Source organism: Heterocephalus glaber, unplaced genomic scaffold (genome assembly GCF_053883595.1).
Source record: "Heterocephalus glaber isolate CG9 unplaced genomic scaffold, H.glaber_assembly_v1.0 deba00000937, whole genome shotgun sequence".
Taxonomy (NCBI): domain Eukaryota; kingdom Metazoa; phylum Chordata; class Mammalia; order Rodentia; family Bathyergidae; genus Heterocephalus; species Heterocephalus glaber.
The window spans coordinates 8697524-8723847 of NW_028258173.1; the positions used below are offsets into that span (position 1 = coordinate 8697524).

At 43.8% G+C, this 26324-nt stretch overlaps 1 protein-coding gene across 20 annotated transcripts in view; it reads left to right on the forward strand.

Annotated features, from left to right (window-relative positions):
- Nucleotides 1-26324, forward strand: part of Slc39a11 (solute carrier family 39 member 11) — a 486128-nt gene that overhangs the window by 142381 nt on the left and 317423 nt on the right. The window lies entirely within an intron of this gene.

Sequence of the window (26324 nt, forward strand, 5' to 3'; positions counted from 1 at the left end):
TATAACAGCCTTTATGGCTGATCAGAGACTGCCAGGCTCTGACATGGCAGCCACCAGCCACTGGCTACAAACCATTATTGGCTGTTATTGGTGATGCACATGCAGCCTTACCAGATAATGAACCCCAATTAATCCTAGGGCTGGGCAGAAGCACCCCAAACTGGAGAGGTCCAGGAAGAACCACATAGGAAAAATGAGGTCAAAGGTGTTTCTTCTGTTCGATCATAGCAAGGGAGGGGTCATCGAATGTGTACCCCAGGAGGAAGGCTGATGAAGGTTCTCTTTCCTGACTACCTGCCTTCTTTCTTGCCTTAAATTCCCAGCTGGAGAAAGAGAAAGAGGAATCCCTAGGAACTTGACTTACGGGCCCTGGGGCTAATGAGAAACTGATGACCCCTAGGACAGAAGGACTGTGTCTCTGGACCAGACAGTTGATGTGATGGTTGGAAAGACAGCTGTGATACTGTCCTAAGGAAACGCCATCTGTCACCTTTTTCATTAAACGCTTGAGTGGCAGTGTCTGTTTCTGCCTCCTGGACACTTGGCTTCCTTGCTGTCAAGTGTATCTGTGCGGTGTTGTCTTTCAGAAGCCCGCACTGTGCACTGCCATGTTCTACTCTTAAATCCACCTTAGTTGCATGTGAGCTCTCTGTTGTGGTATATTCTACTTGTCCCGGCAGAAAGCTCTTATGGCCAGTGGTCTGAAGTTCTGAACAATTGAGTTGACGGGAATCTAGTTTAGCAGCTGGGCATATCCGCTGCCGTGTTGCCTTCTGCCCTCTCATTTGGACCCACCTGGACCCTTTGCAGTCACGATGGGTCATTACTAATGGAACTGGGGATGGGGACTGTAGGATGGTGTCAGGTGTATTTGATCAGCTGTGTGAACAGAGGGGCTTTCTCTGGGTAGTGTAAATAGTCATGGGCCAATTTGTACGTTTTTTAAAAAACCATTTGGTTCCTGCTTGCTCTAATACGTGCTTTGAATATGGAGAAGCTCCCAGCGGTGAATCCTAGATAGGTTATGTAGAAACTGAAGAATGGTTTGGGAGTAGGGCCTGAATACTGGGGAGTTGAGGAGCAAGGGGTCAGAAAGGGACAGAGGAACCATTAGTGGTTGGCAGAAAGACCAGTCTGATAGTAAACATCTGCTCTAGGGCACTTGAAAAGAAATTAATTCTTACTGCTAATGTAAGAAGGGGAATCTATCTAGGAGTTCTTATAAATAGAGGGGCATTATTTCTAATTGCTGCAGTCACTGAATACCAATGTTGTTGAGAGAGTCACGCTGGCAACAGCCTGTTGACCTTCACTCCGAGGCCCCCTAAAGGTTCTCTGGGTGTCACTATTAATTTATTTGCCAAACCTGAAAAGGGCAGCGGCTTGTGTGTGTTGAAGATGCTTTGAGGAGATGATGGACAACTTTCCCTCCCTGGTGCATACAATTAGGGCAAATGATATGATTTGATCATTACACAGTGTACACATGTCAGAATATTTCAATGTACCCCATAAACAATGTACAATTATTCTGTGTTAATTAACAACAAAATAAAACTAGCTAAATGCATACAGTGATAGACTCTGGAAACAAAGCCTGAGAACCAAAGGAGAAGCCTGAAAAGAAGTGAGAGGAGGCTTACTCTCAGTGGTCCAGGCCTGCAGGGGCAGCACAGTGGCAGGGCGTCTTGGATCTGCCCACTCAGTGTAAGCAGGCAACCCACACCCCACATCCTGAGCCTGAGACCAGCACAGAGGCAGCTCAGGGGCACTCGCACTGCTCTACGCTGAGCTGAGGTCTCCCAGACTTCTGGAGGGGGGCAGAGGGTGTCACATAGAAGCCAGAGAATACAGTCTCCTCCTGTGTCCATGAGCCCTTCTGCCACCGGGAGATTCGAGGCCCTGGACTGCACCAGCAAGGGGGACCCCAGCACAACAAGGACTGTGGCCCGGGAAGCCTCCTGTTCGCCCCGTAGCCCTGAGATTCCCTGCCTATGCCCAGAGACAAGAGAGTGGCCAGCAGGGACCACAGGGGCTGCCATTGAGACCCTTTTACAGCACAGAGACTGCAGGGGATGCTACCAAAAAGGACTCCACCCCAAAGTGCAAACAGCCCACAGGTCTCTCAGCAAGTGCATGGGTGAACTGTACTGCATTCAGAGAGAATGTGATATCTGTCCTGATTCTCTCTCTCTGCAGGCTTTCACCGTACTGCAGAAAACTAACAATGTGTTATTTCTCACATGGTATCTTTTTCACCATCTTCTTTATTTCCCCAGTTCTGAGGATGAATTCAGGGCCTCATGGCCTGCTAGGGAAATAAATGCTGTACCATTGAGCCACTTTCTCAGTTGACCAGCACAAAATTCTCATTGTTATTATTGAGGATTTTAATTATAGACAGTACTTGAATAAAATATTGACATATTTATAAAATTTTTATTGATAACTACTTCTGGAATGCCTGCAAAGATATTGGGATATTGTTTGAAAAGTGAACAGATATGAAGAATAAACTGAGGACATTTAATACGAATTTCATTAGAACCCTGGGAAGAGAGTAGAAAGAATTATTAGAGAATGAGGGCTTTCCTGAATTGACAAAATTTGTAAACTTGGGAACTATGATCCTTTGTGTGGCTTCCTAAGAATCAGGTGTTTATTAGAAAAAGACAGAAAAATATATATCAATCATACAAACAGTTCTACTTATTACTGCTGCAGTAGCCAGTGATGTAAAAAATTTTGTTGTTCTTTTTCTTATTCCATAGAGGAAATTTATATCTCAGGGAGCATGGAAAACCAAATATAACACTGTTATTACAAATAAAATGAGATAAAATAAAATAAAGCCTTTAGGTTGAATCAGAAAGAAAACAGCCAAGATGAATTTGTTCTCTCTTCAACACAAATGTGTACACACACACATACACAAAAGAATTTTGGAAAGCATCATCTACTTTCATTTCTCCTAGGTCAAACCTGACTTATCCATCTTCTTGTTAAGATTGATTGTTGGTCACAAATTACACACTTCTTCTGACTAATACGGCCCAGACTAAGTAACATCGCATGGTATTCTGTGCACGCCAGGGGCCAGGAATGAGCATGGCCAAAGGGTCTATCAGAAACAAATTTGGCAATGACTTGCCTGTAATTATAATTAGACAAAGTACTTTAAGGTAGTTCTTCAAATTCAAGTTGTGTTAAAATAAATTATTGTTGCAAAGTGTGGTGCTGCACATCTATAATCCCAGCAGGGAGGCTGAGGCAGGACACTGACATTTACAGGCCAGTCTTGGGAATTTAGCAAGATTTTTCTCAAAAGAGGGAGGGGATCGGGCATGTAGCTCAGTGAAAGTCCCTGGATTCAATCCCCATTACTGCAAGAAAACAAAGCCAAACAACCAAAAAGAAAAGAGAAAACAAGGAAAGAAAGAAATAATTTACTTGTTTTCTAAATTGCTTTACATGCAAATTTTTACTCGAAGGATTTAAAATATAAGAAAAAATGTGAAAGTTAGAAAAAAGAACCAGACAATAAAATGAAAGAATGCATTGGCCCGGAAGTAGAAATAAAAAGAGTAGAAAAATAAAAGGCCATGCTATCAATCCATACAGGAGAAAATGTGCAACACCCTGGGTGTGTGTTGTTGTCTGTGTGTGACAGTGGTGTTCAAGGACTAGAGCAGGGTACAAATGATTGCCCACACCTTCTAGTTGGGGAAGGGGATGGGAGGCAAACACAAAGAAATGCACAAATAGACTAACATAAGTATAAACACAGAAATACTCTGGACCAGGAATTTAGCTCAGTGATGCTGTGCCTGCCTCATAAGCGCAAGGTCCTGAGTTCAATCCTTGGTACTGGAAAAAACAAAAAATAAGAAACTTTGCTTCAGAACAAAAATGCACAGGAATACCCTCTAAATTAATGGATAAAATAGCAGTACAACTGGTGGCCTGGAGGAGAGGACTAGAAAGCAGGAAAGGAAGAAGGGGAGTGCTGATGGTTTCAGGTGGTTGCAATTAGGAATTAAACCATCAAGGACGGCTACACGTGGAAGGTGAAGTACAGGAGAGAGCACTGGGTTTTGGGAGAGCGAGTGTCACAGGCAGAGGGAGTAACCAGTGGGAAAGCCGTAAAGCCAGAGTGCGCCTGGACCGTCAGTGAACAAAGGGGATCAGTAGGTGGGAACGGAGGGAGCAAAGTGGGGATGGGAAGAAAATAAAGTCAGAGAGCTCATCATACTCATGACTCAGTGCTAGGGGCCTGAGGACCAGGGACAGAGAACAGTAACTCGAGATGCTTGCAGGTTATGTAAGGAGGCATCACAGGGCCAGGCATGAGCTCTAGCGTCACTCAGCCTGGGCTGGATACCAAGGGACTCTTGGATGCTTGGACCCACCAGAAGCGTGAGGATCCCTCCTCCATGGCGCAGATCCACTCAGCTGCCTGCTGGACTGGAGAGGGGGGAGGGGTGGCCCTGGGGTTGTGGCACCATCGAGGCTCATGGAGTCCAAGGGAAACCTAACCACCATGGGGCATAGTCCTGGGCCTCAGGAGGAGAAGCTCCATCCTAAGGACTTGAAAAACACCTCGGTTGAGATGGCCCATGAGTCTCCTTGGATCTTCTTCCATGACCAGGCCTCCCTCAGCTCCCCTCTCGGCAGCCTGGGGCACACATACCAGTGACCCCTGCCCTAGCCCCAGGCCACTCCCCATTGCAGAAGTCCCAGAAGCAAGTGCTGGATGGGCACCATCAGGCCCACCTCCAGGCTCCCAGGGCCCAGGGATGGAGGCAAAGGGCGAAAAGCCCCCAGCTGTGCCAGCAGACTGCTGTCCTCCACCCAGAGCCGGGGCTCACAGGCCTGGCAAGAGGAAAGAAAGCCCGCCAACAGCCCTGCCTCTACCAGGATCGCAACTGTGGGATAAAGGCGAGCTGCCCCCACCTCCTAAGCGCCCTCGTGTGACCCCCAAGGAAGACCTGGGCAGCCAGCAGAGGAGTGTGTGGAGACCAGAGGACAGCATGACATCGGAGGGAAAATAGAGGCCTCGGAGGAGAAATCAGAGGCGCTGACAGATGACGCTGCCCCTCGGCTGGCACCTTCTCACCCCCCATCTGCTGCAAGGACTGCAAACACCCTGCCCCGTCCCGGGGACACTTGGTCAGTCCCAGTATTCCTACCACCTCTGCCTGGGCACAGAAGGCAGCTGGGCCCCCCACCCTGTCTGACCCTCTGCCTTCCCCCACACCCAGGAGAGCCCGGCCAGTAACACCCACAGTCCCCTGTTCTACTGCACCTCCCGGTTCTCTCCTCCGCAGCCCTCCTGTTCCTGCACCTCTCCCCTCCAAGCCTCCCTCTGCCTAAGGGAAACCCGGACACCTGTGTCTGCAGCTGCCCCTCCTCCTCTGGTCCCTTCCACCCACAGCTCTGGTAACACCAGCACTCACTCCGCCTCCACGACTGTCTCTTCCACCACCCCAGCCAACATATCTGCACCCCTGCCCTGCCAGCCAAGCCCAGACCCTGGGGACGATGCCATGGACACGACACCCCCATCCTTGGCTGTCGTTTTCAGATCTTTCCCGGGCTCCAGGGTGAGCTCTTGCCCGTATCACCCAGAAGGGCGTTTCCCAAAGGCACCAGTCTCCAGCATCCTGGGCTCACTTAGCGTCTCCCGCCCGACCTCATCCTTGAACCCACACCCCCTTGGCCCACACGCCGTTCCTCACCACACAGCTGGGACCTGTGATGGGCAACAACAGCCGTCCCGTCTTCCCAGAAGCCCCTCTTCTTGTCCTGCCTCTCATGGACCCTACACTCACCACCGTCTTACTAGACAGAGCCTGTGCACCGTCGCCATGCAGCCCTGCCCTGACTTGGGAGCTTCGGACTCCACCTACTCGCCCAGGCTGTTGCCATCCAGTCTCCTCACCTCCAAGATCAACCACTGTACCTCCCAGGTGCCTGATACCCCACGCAGGGAGCAGGAGAGAGCTGTGCAGTCATCAGCCGCCTTCCCTGCCTGACCACGGGCCAGGTTGGTCCGAGGGCTTGGCCAGTTTTCTCCATCCTAGACCTGGCCTGACACCCACCACTCCTTCCGGGTGCCCCCATTCTCTTCACGTATTCTCCTCTTGTGCACATAAAAGCCTGGTTATTGTTCACCTGCCTGGGTTCATGTCTTTGCTCTTTGAGTCCACTCTTGGAGAAGAATTGCTGTGTATGGGTGGTGATGGGTTAAACCAGACTTTATGCAGATTTACTCCAGGGAAGAGGTTGGGAAGCAGCCACCTTCACGACCGTCTGTGGAAATAAACTACAGGGGAATTCAGCTAGCATACCCCATGCTGGACCAGACTTTCTGTTCTTGCCTGGTAGACTTCAGTTGGAAAACACTGCTGTGCCTCACTTTTTAATGTTTATATTAAAATAAAATAGTCCATAAAATGACTTGCATATAGTTACAGTATAGATCTGATAAGTTTTGACATATGCATATTCCAGGAAAGCCATGAACACAATGAAGACAATAAATGTATCTGTCACTTTCAAAAGTTTCCTCATCCCGCTTCCTATCTCTCCCTTCCAAGCTTCCCTATCCTGTCCCGCCATGTCCCCAGGCAAGGTCTTACCTTTATGTCACATAGATGTGTTGTCATTTTCTAGAATGTATATAACTGAGTGTATATAATGTGTCTGCCTGTCTGGCTTTTTTTTTTAACCAATCATAATTATTTTGAAATCACTCGTAGTCTATGCCTAGGTTTTATTGAGTTGAGAACATTTTTTTTTTTTTTTTTTTTGTACCTGGGATCGAAATTGGGTCCTTGTGCTTGCGAAGCAGGTGGCGGAACCACTGAGCCAAATACCTGGCCTGGTTTTATTGAGTTGAAATCCCTTGCATATGTTACCACAGGTTGTTTATTCTTTCAACTGTTTTTTTCCCCCCATTAAGTTTATTGGTACATTTTAGGTATAAAATACAGTTACGTACATCATTGGGATCTTGTACCATTACATGAGATCTTGGTTCTTATTTTTTTTCCCTTCCCTTGCCCTCCCTTCACCCCCTCCACCCTTCCCTATTTGCAAAGACTCTGTTTCCATTTTTTCTTTCTCGTATTTTTCCTTTTCCCTTCTTTCCTTTCCCCTACCCCTCCCACTTCCCCTGCTCCTTTAGACCTTTTCTTCCTGTTACACAATATCAATCATACATTTTAAAAATTATAATATCAAGATCTAGGAGACATTACCACAGATTTTACAGAATTTAAAAGGATATAGAAAGCATATTACAAAAATAGTTTTTGAAATAAATTTGACAACTTCTAAGAAGTACCTTGGAAGACAAATTAATGAAACTGACTCTGGAAGAAATATAAAACTTGAATAGCACCTATTAAAGAAAGTATATTCCTAGCTTGAAAACCTACCTGTATGACAAGAGCAGGCTCATATAAATTTTAACTGTTAAATTATATTAAACATTTAAAGCAGAAAAAGAAGAAACACTTCTCCCCTCATTTTAGGAAATCAACATTGTGCTAATCCTAAAACTGGATAAAGATCATAGAAGAAAAAAGTATGAACATAGACAGAAATTTGTTTAACAAAACAATTAGAAGTCAGATCTGACAGTATGTAGAAAGTGGTTTTATTATAGGGATGGTAGTATTGGTTTAGAAAGTCATCATTTTAACAGAGGAAAGGGAAAAGCCATATGATCCTGTCACTAGTTGAAGAAAAAGTATCAAACTAAATTCTACAGCTGTTCATGGTAAAAGCTATCAGGAGACTAGAAGTAGAACAGAACCTTCTCAACGGATTAAAGACATGTACTCCATACTTCCAGCAAAAATGCCTTATGTGAATGGAGGAGATACAATGCTTTCTCCTTAAGGTGGGGAACAAGGGCAGATATGCTTACTCTTCATCTGTCCATTAAACTTTGAAACCTAGGTCCAAACCAAAATAATCTGGCAATAAAATGACACAATTAGGTTAGGATTGGCAAGGTGGAAGCAAAATCTTTACATGCAGATGAAATGATCATCAACAGAGAAAATACTAAGAAATCTCTAGGAGCCCCTAGAACTTGTATTTGAATTTAGCAGGAACAACTGTTGATTAACATTTACATTGTAGTTTTTAGTTATTGTAAACAATGTTGGTGTGAATGTTCTTATAGAAATCTCCGAATGCTTGCACACAGGATTAGAAGGGCTGGGTCACTGGGTAGGTGCGTGTTACTTTTGAGTAAACTGCCGAACTGTTTTCTGCAGTGATTGCACCACTAGCAGAGCGGGAGAGTTCTGGGTCCTTTGCCTCCTCACCAAGATTTTATGTGGTTAGACTCTGTAATCTTAGCTCTTTACCAGTTACAAATGGTATCCCATTGTGGTTTAAATTTTCACTTAGCTGATGTCTACTTATGATAACTTTTCATGTGCTTATTTGATACCTAGATATCTGCCTTGGTAAAGGCAGAGATTGGGCCTTCCCATTATCCACACCCAAAACCTAAACCAATCAGTATACTAATTTAGTTATCATACCCTTAATCCATATTCACACGTCCATGATCCAACCACCTCCAACAAAACCCCACCTATGAGTACAGAAGGCTTTGGGGAGAGATCTAGATATTAACCATAAGAATGGTATTAAAGAAACTTTTCCAGATGTATGACTACAAATGTTTTGTCTCAATCAGTGCATCATCCTTCCACTGTCCTAACAAAGTCTTTCAAAGACCACTTCCTAATTTGATGAAACAATTTCTCCTTTTTTGTTCCTTTATGGATCTTGTTTATGATGTCCATAGGAAATCTCTATCAACCCATGAGCACAAGGATTTTGTCCCATAGAAAGGTCGTTTATTTGTATTTTACTTTTTGATCTTTGATTTATTCTGAGTTAATCCTTATATTGTAAAAGGTAGGCTTAATGTCAGGGTTAGGCCTGTGGCCTGCAGTGTTCTTCCCCAGTACCTTGTTGGCTCAGGGTGAGGCCAGTAAGCACAGAATGGCTTGATCTCTTGTCACTTGGACCAAGCCAGAATCAACTGGCTGTTGCCTTTGAGCCAGGGCCCATGGCTGAGGGTACCAGGACCCCTATTTTCTTAGCTTATGGGGGTCTCAGGCAGCTCCGACAGTGGGCCATCACCACAGGTCATCACGATCAGAACTGCAGTGCTGGGGCCAGGCTAAAGATCCCTGACTGCAGAGCGTTCTGGGGCTTGCTTCAAGCTCTGAGTGCTGGGGGATGCAGCTCACAAGGGTACCTGGGGGAATGAATACAGGCCCTTCTGTCTGGCAGGATCCAGGTTGGCACTGGGGATGTGGACCTGGCTTACATGGGTTAGGCAGAGTTAGACCTGGCCAGGGAGCCAGGGGTGGGTGTGGCCAGAGTGGACATCTGGGCTTTCAGATCTGGAACATGCATGGGCAGAAACACAAGTGTCACTGGAACAAAATATACAATGCCTGCAACTTAGAGGAGAAGAGGTTTTTCTTTGCTCATTTCTCAGAAGTACAAATAGCCAATAAATGCATGGAAAAAAATGTTCAACATCTCTGGCCATTAAAGAAATGGAAATTAAAACTACACTGAGATTCATCTTATACCTGGAAGAATGGCTCCCATCAAGAAATCAAATACAGTAAAACCTTGGTTCATGAGCCTAATTTGTTCTGGAAACATGCTTAGAATTCAAAGCATTTGTATATCAAAGTGAATTTCCTCAAAGGAAATAATGAAAACTCAGATGATTCATTCTACAACCCAAAAATATTAATATAAAACAAAACCATAAAGAAAATACCAACTATAAAGAAAAAAATCATCAGTTACCTTTGAAAACCTCTGGCTGTTATGAAGGAGACAAGAGAGAGAGGAAGGTTATTGGGCAGGATTAATTTATTACTGATAATGGAATCACTACTATCTATAGACTCAATGCAGTCTTTTTCTTTCTGTGCAGCTTTAACGAGGAACCTAGCCAAGTACACTTGCTTTTGCCTCCTTTTGAGGACTTTGGGGAAATGTGAAATTGCATTGTCCTTAAACAGATTCATTGCTTGCACTGCTACACAGCCTTATTTGGGTGGTGCTTTTCTACGAAATTTTGCACTGTTTTCCACATTTCCCTAATCTCATTTGTTTGTTTGTGGTACTGGGGATCAAACTCGGGATCTTGTGCTTCCAAGGCAGGCTCCAGAACCCCTGAGCTAAATCCTGGCCCACCTAATCTAATTTGAAGGGAAGGATTCCTCTGCCTTTTTCTCTTTCTCCTCTGCAGAGGGGAGTCCTTCCATAACCTCTTGCTGTTGGGAGATGATCACCAACAATCATGCAGAGAGAGAGAGAGGGAGGAGAGAGAGAGAGAGGAAGAAGAAGGAGGAGAGAGGAGAGAGGAGAGAGAAGAAAAGAAGAAAGAAGGGGAGGAAGAGCAAGAAGTAGAAGAGCAGGGAGAAGAGCCATTGGGCCAGTTGTGATCATGTGACATTCTCTGTCACATACAACATCACTCATTTATCAAGTTCAAATTTATTAGAAATGTTTACTAGTCTTGTTAGAACAAGTTACTCCTAATCCAAGGTTTTACTGTGATAAGAAAAGCTGATGAGCCTGGTGGTAGGGGGAAGGAACCATCTACATTGTAGGTAGGGATGTAAACTAGTACCATTATGGAAATCAGTATGGAGACTCTTCAAAAGACTGAAACTAGACATTCCATTTGACCCAGTTATTCCCCTTGTAGTTATCTTTCCAAGAGTTAAAAGACATCATATTAGAGTGATACATGAATACCAATGTTTATAGCAGCACAATTCATAATAGATAAATCTTGGAAGCAGCCAATATGTCTATCAACAGATAAATGGATAAGGAAGATGTACACACAGTGAAGTACTACTCTAAAGAAAAACTTGAGTCATTTGTAGAATAATAAATGCACTGAAGACTATAATGTTAAGTGAGGTAAACTAGACACAGAAGCTTAAATATCTCATGGTTTCTTTTATATGAAAAACCCATATTGTAAATAAAAGGCAAAGAAAAAGACAGAATAAGAAGTAGGGAAATAAATCTTTCTCATACAGAGAGGGCATGAAGAAATGGAAGAGGGCATGAGGGTGGGGAGAGAGGATAAAAAAGGAATTTATGATGTGTAGCAACTTCACACAAGGAATGTAAACATTATGTGATACAAACATGTACTAATAGAAAAATAAAAATTTCTAGCACCCTGAGAGGCAGAAGAATCAAAAGTTTGAGCCCAGACTCAGCAATTTATTAAGACCTTATTTTAAGATAAAAAAAAATAAAAAAGAGAGGGCTGGGGCTGTAGCTCAGTGGCCTTCGATTCAATCCCCAGCACCCCCCAACCCCCAGTTTAAAACAAAAATTTCTCTCCTTTTCCACCCTCTTCCTAGACAGATCAGTCAAGCACTGGTATCAGGGTAGTGAGTACCTTTCCAGTCTTTTTCTACCCCCCAACTTTGAAGAAAGACAGTTATGCTGAGTCTTTTAAATACTGAAATGCAAATACTTGCCCTGTTTGTGTTCTTCCAGGGGGCATTGAATCAGCTTTCTGATCCCGGGATCCTGGCTCCACTGGGCTCTCCCTTCTCTCTATCTGTGCACACATACATGTGTATCCAGTCGGAAGCTGCCTGTGGCTCCGCTTTTGTGTTACTTTTAAATTTAAAGTGATTTTTTTCAGGGCAGTCATTTCAATGCCCGAGCAGTGTTTTCTCCTCTTGGTGTCCTTTGTGCAGCAGTAGCCCCATCTTTGATAATTCGATTGCTGCTCCGAGCTTTCACATATGTATGGATGCACATCTGGAAATGTAATTTTGTTTTGCATTTTCTGACAAACAAATGATGACACGCTGTCTGTGTTGGTGCTACTTGCTTTTTTCAGCTTGCTTGCCATGTTGCCAGTCTCTCTTCTCTCTCCTCCCTCCCCTCTCCTGGTGTCTGACACCTCGAGGAGGAGGAGGTGGCTGTGGCTGTCCTGAGAGACAGCAGGAAAGAGAAGGCAGCAGGACCCTGTGACTGAAGCCCTGGGCTGTCTGGGTGCATTTGGCCCACAGTCCTGCCTGGGCAGGGAGGGTTGCAAATGGCTACTGCCTTTTCAGCCCCCTCCTTCACATATCTGTGTCCTCCTCATGTTCAGTGTCTATTAGTTCCCATTACGATGGCAAGGAAGGTGCCTCTGGCAAAACCCTGAATGAACAATATGTGAACATGCTTTTAATGACTTTGGCTAGCATCAGTATTTGGCTGGCTGGAACTTCTTTGAGCAGCCACATATGAAAACTGGCTGGAAGTGACAGATGTTGCAAGAGACAATTTATTTTTCCCCCTGAGATGTGTTTGCATGTATCTCTTTCCTTCATGGGTCTTTCTGAGAGAGAGAGAGAGAGAGAGAGAGAGGAAGAAAGAGAGAGAGAGAGAGAGGAAGAGAGAGAGAGGAGAGAGAGAGGAGAGAGAGAGGAGAGAGAGGGAGAGGAGAGAGAGAGAATATGGAAGGAAAAGAGAAAAGAAGAGAGGAAATGGCAAGTATATCTTGCAGAAAGCAAAAGGAATTGTATTGTATCCATGAGTCTGTAAGACAAGCGTGATAGTGCCAGATAAGACTGACCTGTGTAATAGTGGAGAGGGACATTGTCCCTGTATCAGCGTTAGCATTTTGCATTGTTTCTTTTATTTTGCTACCGGGGATCGAACTTGGGACTTTGCGCTTGTGAGGCAGGCAGTGGAACCACTGAGCTAAATCCCCAGCCCTGCATTAAGTTTCTTTTAGTTTTGGAGACTTGAAATAAGCAATCCTGCTTCACACTGGAAGGCGCATCTGGTTAATGGTTATGGTGGCCTGGACAGAGGCCCTGTAGCCATTGTGGGTCTTCTAGGTGGGAACATGGTTGTGCAATTAAAAGAGGCTGGTGTGTGTAGGCGGATTGGGCAGTTTCAGGCCACAGAAGTTTAGTTTTGCAATTGGACCTTTTCCTGAACTCTCTACACATCTGCAGTAGTTCGCTCAGGCTTCCCTAGCAAAATACCACAGACAGGCTGGCTTAAACATAGGCATTTGTTCCTTACAATTCTGGAGGCTGGAAATCCAAGGTCAAGTCTAGGCAGGGCTGGTCTCTCCTGAGGCCTCTCTCCTCAGTGGGCAGGTGCCACCTTTTCTCTGCATCTTCACGTAGTCTGTCTCTGTGTGCACATCCCTGGTGTCTCTCTGTGTCTAGATTTTTCCTTCTTACAAGGACACCAGTCAGATCGGACCAGGTCCCACACCTGAGTCGCACCATTTTAACTTAGTTATCTCTTCAAAACCCTATCTCCAAACAGTCACATTCCGAGGGGGGTCACTGAGAAATGCTTTCTGTTCAGAGGGCTTTGCTGACCAAGGATAGTTTAAGTCTTTATGCAATCAGTGAAACCGAGGGACCCTCTACACCTTGAAGCTGCATGCCTTTCACAGGGTGATGGAGGGAGCTGGAATCCATTCCCTCTTGAGTAGCAGTACCTATTCCCAGGTGCAAGTGGATTCCATAGATGAGATTGTTTCTCTGATCCTTGGAGGCCTTCCTCAGCCTCCCAGGGCTTTTAGGGAGATGCTTGGGTGTCATTTTGGGTTCACTTGGCATCGCAAGGGTCAGAAAGGGAGTTGAGGCAGTTTACTAATGTATAATGGCTGCTGTTGGTGGTGAGGATGCTGGCCGAGGACTCTGACTCTTCTCCCCATGCTCTGCATTCCAGGCCAGGCAGAGAATACTGCTCTATGCATCTGCATGCCTGGGCGCTGGCTGTGTACACAGCCCTGGACCACTGAAGCTGTGGGAAGACCTGCAGCTTTACAATCAATGGCCCAGAGCATTTCGAGAGTACCTGCTCTCTGGCTTTTGACCAGAGCTCAGAAACCCACTTCTGTGGGTGATTATCCACAAGAGGGCTCTCAGTGACACACACACACACACACACACACACACACACACACACACACACACACACACACAGAGTTCAGCCTGACTTACTGAGGTGACTCCTTAAGCGTCAGATGGTTCTTGTTATTGTAATAAGCACGGCGAGGATTCTTAAATGTGAACAGGCATGATTGGAAGCTTCTAGAACTTGGAATTCCTTTATCATTATTAGCAAACTTTTTCATAAAGTTATGATTCATGCCGGTTATGGTGGTGCATTCCTGGAATCCCAGCACTTAGGAGGCTGAGGCAGGAAGATCTCTAGGGGTCTGAGGCCAGCCTGGGCTACATTGTGAGTTCAAGGCCAGCCTGAACTACAAAGCGAGATCCTGTCTCAAAAAAAAAAAAGTTGTGATCGGATGCCTGTCCTCTCTTGCCATCAACTTGAGTCAGACAACAATTTATGAAAAATATCCAGAAGCCATCATGGAACTGACCTGGAACAGTGGACAGTAGGGGTGGCAAAGATGATTTTCAAAGTGGAGAGAGGGAAGGTATTGGGTATGAATCTGATCTGCGTTAGACACCTCCTTCCTCCCAAAAGTGGCTGGGAACACTTTGGTTTGCCCACACCCCCATCCCTGGCTAGGTGGCAGGCAGGTGTAGCAACACCCAACAGAGCAGGTCCCGGTTGTGCCTGGGTTGCTCATCTCTGTTGGTTTGGGTTGGCAGGTGGTGTTGGTGCAACTCTCAAGGCCTGGAAGTTAAAGTCCTGGGGAAGTTGAAAAGAAAGTTCCCGAGTCAGGAAAGATGTGGGAAGAGAAACGTGCTGTGGTCAATTTGGGGAGATTAAATTAATCAAAGCCACTGGAAGGACTAAACCATTGCTCTCTCCTACATGGAGCCCCTGGGATGTCAAAGACAGGAGTCTGTGAAGCCTCACTTTGTAGGTGCTCAGCGGAGCTCTGTGTCTGTGGCTCCTTCTGCTGGTCTAACCTTAGGGCTGGGTGGAGGGGAAAGGGCTCTTCCCCCTGGGTCTCAGGGGAACACTGTTTCTCTAGTCACCACCAGTCTCCCTTGGAGCCTCTGTTTTCAAATTGTGTGAGCGAGAAATAGGAGGACTCATTCATCTTGCCCTGAGTGAAATGAAGTGTTCTGAATTGAAGGTACAGATCAGTTACCGGCAGGTGTCATGAGCAGGGGATTCCTGTCTTTCTGCTGTTGTAGGTTTGGGGGCTGAGCACGTGTGTCCCTCACCTAGGGCGCATAGCCCTCACCTTGTACAGGGAGTCTCAGAGATGCCGTCCGACTTGTCCCTCTGCGGAACAGCTTCCTTCCTTCCCTGTTGGTGTCCCCCGCTCTTCCTCTCTTCCTGATGGGCTGGTGCCCACTACATCCCCTGGCCTAGGCCATAACTGACCAAAACCTGGCCTTATTGCTGACTCTGAAAGCTAGGAAAGGCCTCCCCGCAGGTCCAAGCCTGCTCCAATTGCATAAGCAGAAGCAGAAGTTTCTCCCAGGCCTGGTGCCTGGAGGAGGCTGTATATTTCTCTGAATGTAAACTTGAAGGAAAAGTAGGAGACTCAGTGCCCCTGGGGTGGTTGAAAGTGCGTAAGCCCTGCATGCTAGGGTTGGGACAAGCACCCCTTTATGTCTGTCATGGTTGGGCATGCGGTATGATTTCCTCGAGCCATGAGCCTACTTGTGCTGGTAGCTAGAGTGACCTACTTTAAGTTTATTTTCTTTTGAATGTTACAGAGGCTTATTTTTGTACAATTTTATTTCCATGCTGATTATGAGCCTTTGGGAAGATGGTTCCCAACAGTTCTGACCCCATCAGTCTCCTGAGTGGTGAGTGCTGCCGGCCAGTCTTCGCCAGCAGGCTGAGCTCCCCTGTCACTGCTGGAGGCCTGCTGGAGGCCTGCTGGAGGAGCACAGGACTCCCTGCCACGCGCAGGGCAGTCTGTGACTCAGGTCGCATAACACGACTGTAGTTTGCCAGCTGGGACAATCAATAGCTCCAGATTGACCTTATCAGCAGCAGCTTGGTCTTTCTTTTCTGTCTTTTGCAGATCTTTGTGTCATGCATGTGTACACAAACTAATATGAGTGCACAGGTACACACAGCTTTTCAGGCTGGTGGCCGTCATGTTAAACTTCATGGATCAGGCCTTCTAGCTGTCGCAGAGGATGGCGGTGTCTGCACGATGCAGAGGGGCATCTATGGGCAGTCTTGTGTCAGCAGCCTCTGTCGGAAGCTGGCATTCAGCCCTGGGGTCAGTAATTCCCAAGAACAGCCTGGACTTGCTCAGTGAGCGGCCTCAGGCATGACACGTACAGTGGTGCTTTTGGCTCTGGGGACTGTAGGAGATTTCCGAACAGCTCAGTGGCCAATTTCTTAGGGACAGTTTAGGTTTCCAGTGTTCACCATGCTGTATAGTGTCAGTAAACTAGAGCAGAAGTTTTCCCAGGCTCTTTTCAGATTTCTTTGGTTCTCCTTTAAAGATACTAGTCCAGATAAAAGATAGGGCAGATGCCACTGTGTTCCCACCGTCTTAGCTTGGACTGCCTTAACAAAACCCCATTGTCAGGGTGGCCTAAGCCAGAGAAAATAGAACAGTAAGGTGCTTCTTGGTTCAGTTCTAGGTGAGGGCCCCCTTTCTGGCTTCCAGATGGTTGCCTTCTCAGTGTGTTGTTACATGGGACAGGTGGGGGCGATCCACTGTCTTATAAGACACTGATCCTATCATGAGGATCCCACCCTCATGACTTCATCTAACATTAATTACTGCACTTCCGAAAGGTTCCTGTCACATTGGAGGTTAGTGCTTCAACATATGAAGGTTTTTGGGTTAAAGGTGAATGAATATTCAATTTGTCACACTTGCTATAAGACTCCAGCAAGTCTCTTCCACTCTCTTCAGGACATAAAGGGCTCTGTAAAAATCCCCCAAGGAGAACTCTGAATGGGTACCTTTTCAGATGGCAGGAAAAGGACTATAGTTCTTCACCTCTGTTCTTAGTGAAATTAAATTGATAATCCTGAAATACCGAAGTCCTGAAGTCCACTTTGTTCTGATATTAATATAGCCAGCTGCTGCAGCTTTCCTTTGTTAGTGTTTGCATGGTATATCTTTTTCCATTCTTGTACTTTTAATCTATTTGTTTTTACACTTAATAAGCTATATAATTGGGTTTTACTTTTTTGTTTAGTCTGATGATCTCAGTCACTTAATTGGAACAATTAGTCAATTTTCACTTTATGCAATTATTGATATGGTTAAGTTTGTGCTTACCATCTTATTATTTATTCCATCTGGGTATTTTGTTTGTTTTTTTCTGTGCCTCCTCTTCTGGCTTCTTTTGGGTTAATTAAACAGTTTCTAATATTCTGTTTATTTTCTCTACTGTGTTTTAAAATATATTTCTTTGTATTATGTTTTGAGTGGTTGCTGTAGGTATATTAACATCTTTAACTTATCACAGTATATACTGAATTAACATTATACCATTTCCTATGTAATAGAAGAACCTTATAGCAGTCTACTTTCATTTATGTCTGTTAGGTACATTTGTTATTTTTTAGGTTCATTTTGTTTCTTCATATATTTTTAAATCTTCAACACATTGCTATATTGCCTTCATCTGTTGCCTTTAAAAGAAGTTTTAAAATTAGAAAAACTCTTTATATTCACCCACATATTTACCATTGTCAGTGCTTTTCAGTAGCAGACCTTATTTGACCCAGATTTTCATCTGCAGTTGTTTTCTTCTACCCAGAGAACTTCTGTTAATGTTTATGATAATTTAGGCATGCTGATGACAAATTCTTTGCTTTAATTTATTTGAATATATCTTTATTTTGCCATTATCATTTAAGGAATATTTTCACTGCATGTAGAATTATAAGTTGACAGTATTTGCCTTTAGGATTTTAATGATGACATTCCAGGGACCTCTAGCTTCTGGTGTTTTGAGGGGAACTCAGCATTGTTCCCTTGTATGTAATATAGCTTTTTATTTGGCTGCTCTTCAGACTTGAATTTTTACCCTTTTGACTGTGATGTGCCTTTCTGTGGTTTTCTCTATCTTTCTTGATTGTTTTTTTCTCTTCCTTGTGAGATCACATATTCCTATTCCTTTCTATGTCTAGTCAGTTTTTTATTGTATGCCTGGCATGATGGCTTCCCTGTTGTTGAAAATCTGAGTTTTGCTGTCTTCTCTGAAAGTTTTAAGTAATATTATGGCAGATGGTTAATGCATGGTGGTGTAGCCTGACTTTGCTGGGGCTTGGTCTTAGGCATTGATGGTGTGGTGGGATGGGTAGTCTTCACCTTAGGCTTACAGTGGTCCTATTCTTGTGGCTAATTATGCCTCTTAGATCTATAGATTGATATTTTCAAAATGAATTTAAAAAATAAGCCCACATTTTAGAAAAAAAGTTTTTCTACTTCGTGGTCTCCCTGTCTACTCTTTCCGGGAACTCCAATTACACATGCGTGTTTGATTGATTAATGTTCCCTAGGTCATTGGAAACATTATCTTTTGCTCTGTTTTTATTTGAATATATCTGTTGGTTGGTCTTTAAATGCACCAACCCATTTGTTTGCAGGGCTCAGTCCGTTATTAAGCCCATCTAAAAATTTTTCATTATAGATAATCAAATTTTAGTTATAGTATTTCTTTTTTAAAAAGTAGTTTTTGTTTTTCTGCTGAGCTCTTATATCTGTCAATTCATTGCATTCATATTTTCCTTTATACTTTTGAAAAAAGTATATATATATATATATATATATATATTATTTATTTATTTTGTTTTGTTTTGTTTTTTGTAAACTCCTGATCTGCTAGTTTCATCATCTTTATCAATGCTGAGTCCATTTCTTTCGGCTTAAAAAAATTCCTGGTTATGAAATCATTTTTTTGGCCTTGTATATTCATTGTGTGTTTTTCAATTAGGTTGGATATTGTCAGTGCTGTTTGTTGAGAGACTGGTTTTTGTCATCTTAGAGTATTGGATTCTATTGTGACAGGCAGTTAATTTAAGGGTGATTCACCATGATCCTCAACATGGTTTTAGGCTTTGCTAGAATGGGTATAGAGCTAGAGTAGCTTTTACTCTAGGGTAGAATGGGTCTACCCATACGGATGGTCTTTATAGAGTCTTAACTGAATGATTGGAATGAGCAGTGAGATCGCTCCATTAGGAATAGTTGGAATTCCACCATTTCCAGCACCATATGTGGCCTGTGGAATCTCCATTCAGATCATAGTCCCCTGGAAATGATTTTTTCCAGATGTCATAGTATTTCACTTCACACCCACATGCATATCTCAAAGTTTAACCAGCAACTCAAGGATACCACTTTGAAGATTTCTCAGACTTCTTTGTGTAGCTTCTTCCTCTCTGATACCCTGTCCTGCGTATTCCAGGTGTCTCAGCAGTCTTGAATTTCAATTGTTTTCTGTTTACTGCTCCATTAAAAATTTATGCCACAGTGTGGAATGTGCTGTCATGCCAGATGGCCAGGTGAGTGTGGAGCACACATTGTATTTTTCCTTCTTGTGGGATTGCAGCCATACACAGTGTAGTTTACAGTCCATGAATATAGTTGCTTCATATATTTTAGCCAGTTTTAAAGCGGCTTATTTGTTACTCCAAGACTAAGATACAACCAAATTCTTTGAAGGTAATCTTGGCTTCACCTTTTTCTCTTTTTATTTCTCTTCACTCAAATCCCCTTTGCCTTTCAAATGCAGGTGATTTAACTTGTAAGGTCATTTTAAGAAGAAGTTACATGTGTTTCTGAGCAAAAGTTTGTATTTTGCTTTTCTCAGTACAGATATCTGTGTCTAGAATCTTTGCTGCATTTCAGCACTTCACTTTTGTTTTTAAGGCTTTCATTATCAGGCACTCAAGTAGGGAGCTGGTGTCTCCTGATCCTGATGTTTAATGAAGTGTTTCCTCAGATGCCAGGAATCTGGGTCATTGGATGATAGTTGGACACTAGACTGGATCTAGTTTTGGTTCACGAGTTCTGAAGTATTGCCCCAGCTGCCTTGACCCTTTTCAGTGTCAAAGACATTACTTATATTTAGAAAAGCAGCTCTTTGCAACACTGCAGTTATGTGGTGCTTGGGAGGTTTTGTGTTCTGAAGCTTTTGTGTGCAGCAGAATTATGTACTTTTTAAATGCAGCTTTCTGAAGCTCTGCCACCCCCAAAGTCTCATTCAGATTCGTGGCTTGCACTGCTACAGCCTTATTCAGGCATTGCTTTTCTATAAAGTTTTGCAGTGTTTCCCACATTTTACACATCTCCCTAATCTCATTTGAAGGAAGAGATTCCTCTAGCTTTTTGTCCTCCCCTTCTGCCAAGGAGAGGAGATCTCCTCCATAATCTCTTGGTGTTGGGAGAGGATTACCCACAATCTTGCAGGAGGGGAGGAGAGAGGGAGGGAAGGACAAAGAGAGACAAGAGAGGAGAGAGATGGAGGGATGGAAAGGGAGAAAGAGAAGAACCATTGGCTCAGTTGTGATCATGTGACGTTCTGCATCACCTGCTACTCATTTTGTAAGACATCACTTGCTTATCAAGTTCAAATTTACTAGAAACATTTGCTCCTCTTGCAAAACACTTGAAGAACAAGTTACTCGGAATCAAAGGATTTTGGAAGGGAAAGATGGGTTTGGGTTTGGATGGAAACACACTTAATTTTGGAAACATGAATTCTGCAGGCATTGACTGATAGTCCACACATGTGTTGCGTCTGCATCCATGGCAAGGTATCTGGGTTGAGAGGCTTATAGGAGGTTGGGAAGTGAACCAGGGGCTCAGAGAGGAGGGGAAGCTGGAGATCTGTATATGTACTGGAGATAGCCCACAACAGGAAGGGAAGATTGGACTCCTGAGTACCTGAGACAGGAAACTAGCACAAGCTAGCTAAGGTCTTGTACAGCTGGAGGTTTAGAGAAAGTGAGGAGGAGGCAGAGCAGGAACCCCACTGGAGAGGCAGCATGGTGCGGTGGTTGCCTGCAGCCTCTCACCGACATGGCTGCTGGTGTCTAGTGTTTGCTAGTTACACAGCTGATCAGCAGTGGGACAAATCTGATGGGTTAATTGTGCAGAGGGATGGAGTGAAGATCAAATGTTCCCAGCAACCCCAGAAGTGAAGCCCTCTTGTTTCTGCTGACAGGCCAGGTTGAGGTTAGCTGGTATCTCCTAAGCTAGGGGTGGGGGCTCCGCAGAGAGTGGATAAAGGAAATGAGTTGCAGACTGGTGGGGCTAAAGTAAGGAAACTGAAATATGTAAGTGCACTGGTGCCGCCTGTGGGATGGATTTGTGTTTTTTAAGGAATAGCAGGGAACATTATGGGCAGGATTTGCATTGAGGTCCAAGTCAAATCCCCAGTACCAAAAGAAAAACATCCATAAGCCCTCTCTGTCCTCAAGCCCCTGATTTATAAATCAGGAAGACAATACCTGCTCTACCATCTGCCATGAAGCCCTTATGGCTCCTTTCATTGCATGCTAATCAACCGCTAAAACCACTGATAAGGTCCTTACAAGGCCAGGTGGCAAACCCAGCCTGAGGGCCTCACCAACCACACTCACTCCTGCACACAGTATCGGTGGAGTGCTGTTGCTCAGTTTCCTCTGGGAATTGGCTGCACGATCTCCCCCTCCCCCAAGATTCCCAAATCCACAGATGCTCAGGTCCTTTCCGTGCAATGTCACATTGCTTGCCTATAACCAAGCACATCTTTCTGCATAGTTTAAACCATTACTTACAATGCCTAATACAATGTAAATGCTGTGTAAATAGTGGTTATACTGTATTGTTTAGGGAATAACAGCAAGAAAAAAGTCAATAATGTTCAGGACAGATGCAGGCTCCCTAGGCCTAACAATGTGGTACTGTACTATATTTCCCCGAAAATAAGACCCAACTAGAAAATAAGCCCCAGCCTGGTTTTCGGGATGCTTGTGATATAAGCCCTATTCTGAAAATAAGCCCCAGTTATCATTGTCTGCCAGACTGATGCATTTAGCTTGTTGATTGCAATACATGATGGATATATTAAGTTATAAATAATATTAATATATAATTACATATAAATGATATTATTGTCATTAATACTTAAAATATAGTGTAAATTATAATTAAGTATTTGTAAATACCCAAGGGTGCACCTTTGGAAGAGAGGTAAGTGCCCGTGTGAACTGGAGACATTGCTGAATGACCAATCAGAGTACAGACACAGTGCATAATGTGTGAATTTGAAAAGGACAGATAAGGTTGTGTCTAATGTGTCATGTGTTGTAATGGATGTATGTGCACTTGTGTGAAAGAAATGCTTTCTGCATTTTGGTGCCTGCAATTTTTCAGCACTTTTTTGTGGATCATCATTCTTAACTGTCATCATTTTTGTTACCACTCCTGTCTCATAAATCTTCAATTAACACTTGGTTTAATGGAAACTTTGCAAGGGGTTGTGATTTGGGTGAAGAATTCATGGGATAAAATCACTGTCAGCTGTGTTTCCAGTGCACTATGAGCAGGCTACACAGACAAAAAGTTCTAATTTAAAGAGAGCTCTATTGCTGGACATGAGCATTTGGGGGCAATGGTTCTACAGGAAATGGAATTGGAAGAAATTCAGGCTGGAACTGGGGGTTTGGAGAGTTATGCTGATGTTCCAGAAGATGACATGACTGTATTTGTGTAAATGTAGAGTTTTGGACATGAATAAATGTAGATTGTTGTACGTGAAAAAAAAAAGATATCCCCTGAAAATAAGCCCTATTGTGTCTTTTGGAGGAAAAATTAATATAAGATCTGGTCTTATTTTGGGGAAATACAGTATTTAAGTGAGAGGAACACCTCCAGCATTGCATGCTGCAGAAAGGCTGAGTGCTGGCGAGATGGCAGAGGTTACAAGCCAGGCCTGCATATCACTTCATTTGTGTGGATTCATTGGGGTGCTTGATGAAGCACAGATTCAGGTTTGGTTTTTTTGAACTTTCTGGAATTTTACTTTCCCCTGAGCATTTTTGATCTGTGGTCACTTAAACCTGCAGATGTGTAAGCCATGGGTACAGAGCATGAGGGGTAGTTGTGTTAGAGGCTGAAAAGTGAAAAGTATTTTATTATGAGGCCCTTTTTAGAGGCAATTTGCTGAGCCCTGGTGCAAATCCATCTCCAGGCAATGCTTCCTCTTCCTGCTTCTGTCTCCACTCTGTCCAGCCTCTTTGCTCAGACCTCAGTCCTTCCTAGCCTCGTCCCTCCCACTTCATACCCCACTTCTCTCTCTTCTTAGCACGGGGGCTCCTTCCTCTCTTTCCTAGCTTTTGTACCCATGTCCTCTCTGCCTGGAGTACCACTACCCCTGCAGCATTTTGTCATGCTCTCCCCTGCTTGCCCCAAGATTCTCCACCTGGTCCTTCTCTTCTTGTGCTGTCAGCTCCCAGGTGCCTGTGGATCGGGTCTGCCCTGTCTCCACTGTGTCCTGCACACCAAAAAAGTGCCAGGCCTATGATAGGTCTGCAAGAAGCTTGTGATGAATGAATAAATGAATGAATGAATGGAGATGTTGAGGAGATCAAATGAGATCGTCTTTATGAAAACTCCCCCTTACAGCTTGTAAGTTGAAAGTGCTGTATAGACATGAGTTATATTTTGGAGGCAGTCTCATGTCCTTTGCAGTTGACCATTTTTTGGCCCTATAAACATAAAGCACAGATAATTAAACATACAGGAGGGGAAAAAAAGGAAACCTTTATCTGAATTTTGAATGTGTTTTATGACTATTTATGCCTTATTTACTTTCAGAATTATGTTTGCTTAAGAAGCTAAAGACTTACACTGCCATTTACAATGAGCATTTTTGAGCCAGAAGGGAGGGATGGCGAGCAGGAATGTTGCTCAGTATTTTATAAAATTATCGATACCTGCACCTCCCTCTGGAGGGTGAGTCCTGGGCACGAAAGGAGTTATTCCCATAAAGACTCTGACATCAGCCAGATGCCAGACCACTGCTGCTGCTGACCACTGAAGACTATGCATAACTTATGTCTGCTCAGGTATTAGATTTTGGGTGATTCCCTGTAATTTAAGCTCTGTGTACTCCTCCTTTAAGACCAACATTTTCTTACTTCAAAGTACACAGAAAAGAGGGAAAAACGAACTTTTCTGCAGACAATTAAGGGACAGTCTCAAGAGGAAAAAGGAAAAAGGGTCTGGTTGTATGGACTGCAAACTTGGGACTGCATCAGAATGACCTGGGGTGCCCAACAAAAGGCAGGTGCCAGGGCCCCACCCACACCCAATGGACCAGAAGTTCTGGCGTGAGGCACAGGCACTTGCAGGTTTTTTGCTTTAGTTCTTATCAGTACATATTTGTTATACATATTGACCACGTTCATTATGGGAATTTGCACCTGTACATGGTATATCTTAATTCTTTTTCTCCCATTCCCCTCCTCACCCTTCAACCTTTCCTGCCCTCCCCATTTACAAAAGCTTTGTTTCCATCTTTTTCCTTCCATTCTCTTTTTTTCCTTTTCCCTTCCTTCCCTTCACCCTCCCCCTTCTCTGGTTCCCTTTCCCATATGAACATGTTCCTCCTACTTCCCAATATTTGTCCTCCATTTTGCTCATTTACCCTTTGGGTTTCTCACACAAGAGAAACGGTGCTGTATTTAAACTTGTGTGTCTCATTAATTTCACCTAAGATTATGGTCTTCAGATGGATCCATTTTTCTACAAACGACACAAGTTATCCTTCTTTATGACAGAGTAGTACTCCATTGTATATAAATACCACATTTTCTTTATCCATTCATCTGCTGATGGGCATATGGGACTGTTTCCAAGATTTAGCTGTTATAAATTGTGCTGCTATAAACATGGGTATGCATATATCACAGTGGTGTGATGCTTTTAACTCTTTCAGGAAGCTACCTCAAAGGGGAATGACTGGGTCAAATGGGACCTATAGTTTAGTTTTTTGAGGAATCTCCATGCCGATTTCCATAGTGGTTGCACCAGTCTACACTCTCACCAACAGTGGAGAAGGGTTCCTTTTTCCTTACAGCCTTTCCAGAATTTGTTATTGGTTGATTTCTTGATGATAGCCATTCTTTCTGGAGTGAGATGCAATCTCAGCGTTGTTTTAATTTGCATTTCTCAAGTGATCAGTGATGTTGAACATTTTTTCATATATTTATTTACTGTTGGTGCTTCTTCATCTGAGAAATGTCCATTCATTTTGGATGCACATTTTTGGATTGGGTCTTAAAATTTGGGGAGTCTGATTTTTTTGAGTTCTTTATATATTCTCGGTGTTAGTCCTTTATCTGAGGAGTAGCTTGTAAAATTTTTTCCCATTCTGTGAGTAGTCTCTTCATTCTGTTGATGGTTTTTTTGCTATGCAAAAAGCTTTTTAATTTGATGTAATCCCATTTGTTGATTCTTTGTAATATTTCCAGTGCTATTGGAATTTTGTTCATACAGTGTCTGCCTATACTTACATCTTCTAGAGTTTTACCTATTCTATCTTCCAGCAGATTAAAGTGTTTACGGTTTTATATTTAGATCTTTGATCCATTTCGATTTTAATTTAGAGGTGCCTGCATTTTGAACTAGGTCTCCTGGGATTTTGATGTCATCAAAGAAATGAGAACCATAGGACAATCCAGGAAGCTGGATAGCAGTGCACAAGAGCCTGGAAAGCTGTAAGATCTGGGGGAAAGTACTGAAAAGTTGGAGTGGGCAGAGCTGTAAAGCCTGCTTCTTATCTCAAGGTCTCCTTAAAAACATTTATTTATTGAGATGAAATTGACATCACATAAAAGTAACCATGTAAAACCATCACGTAAAAACAACCATTTAAAACCAGGGGCTGGGGATTGAGCTCAGTAATTCCGCCGCCTGCCTTGAAAGTGCAAGGTCCCGAGTTTGATCCCCAGTACCAAAAAAACACACCCAAAAATCCACATTTAAAACCAAACAATTTAGTGACATTCGCAATTTTCTGCAACCAACACTGACATCCTGTCCTGAAACATTATCACCTCCAAAGAAAACCCAATACTCTGTAAACAGTTCCTCCCCATTTCTCCCTCTCTTCCCACCCTGGCTACCATGGGAAGCTGCCTTGAGATGTCTGCTGGTCTCTCCTCTTATGGACTCTCTGGGTCACCTGAGAGCAGGCAGTCCCCTCCTTCCACCCCTCCCAAGGGTGTGGGTTGGAAAGTTCTGCCCATGAGATTGTATCCCTAGTACCTCTCTCTTGGGGAGTATTCAACGTAACAAGGACTGGGTTGCCATTTTCACATCAGAATGGCTTGACCAGGTGAGGTGGAAATCTGCAAGTGTC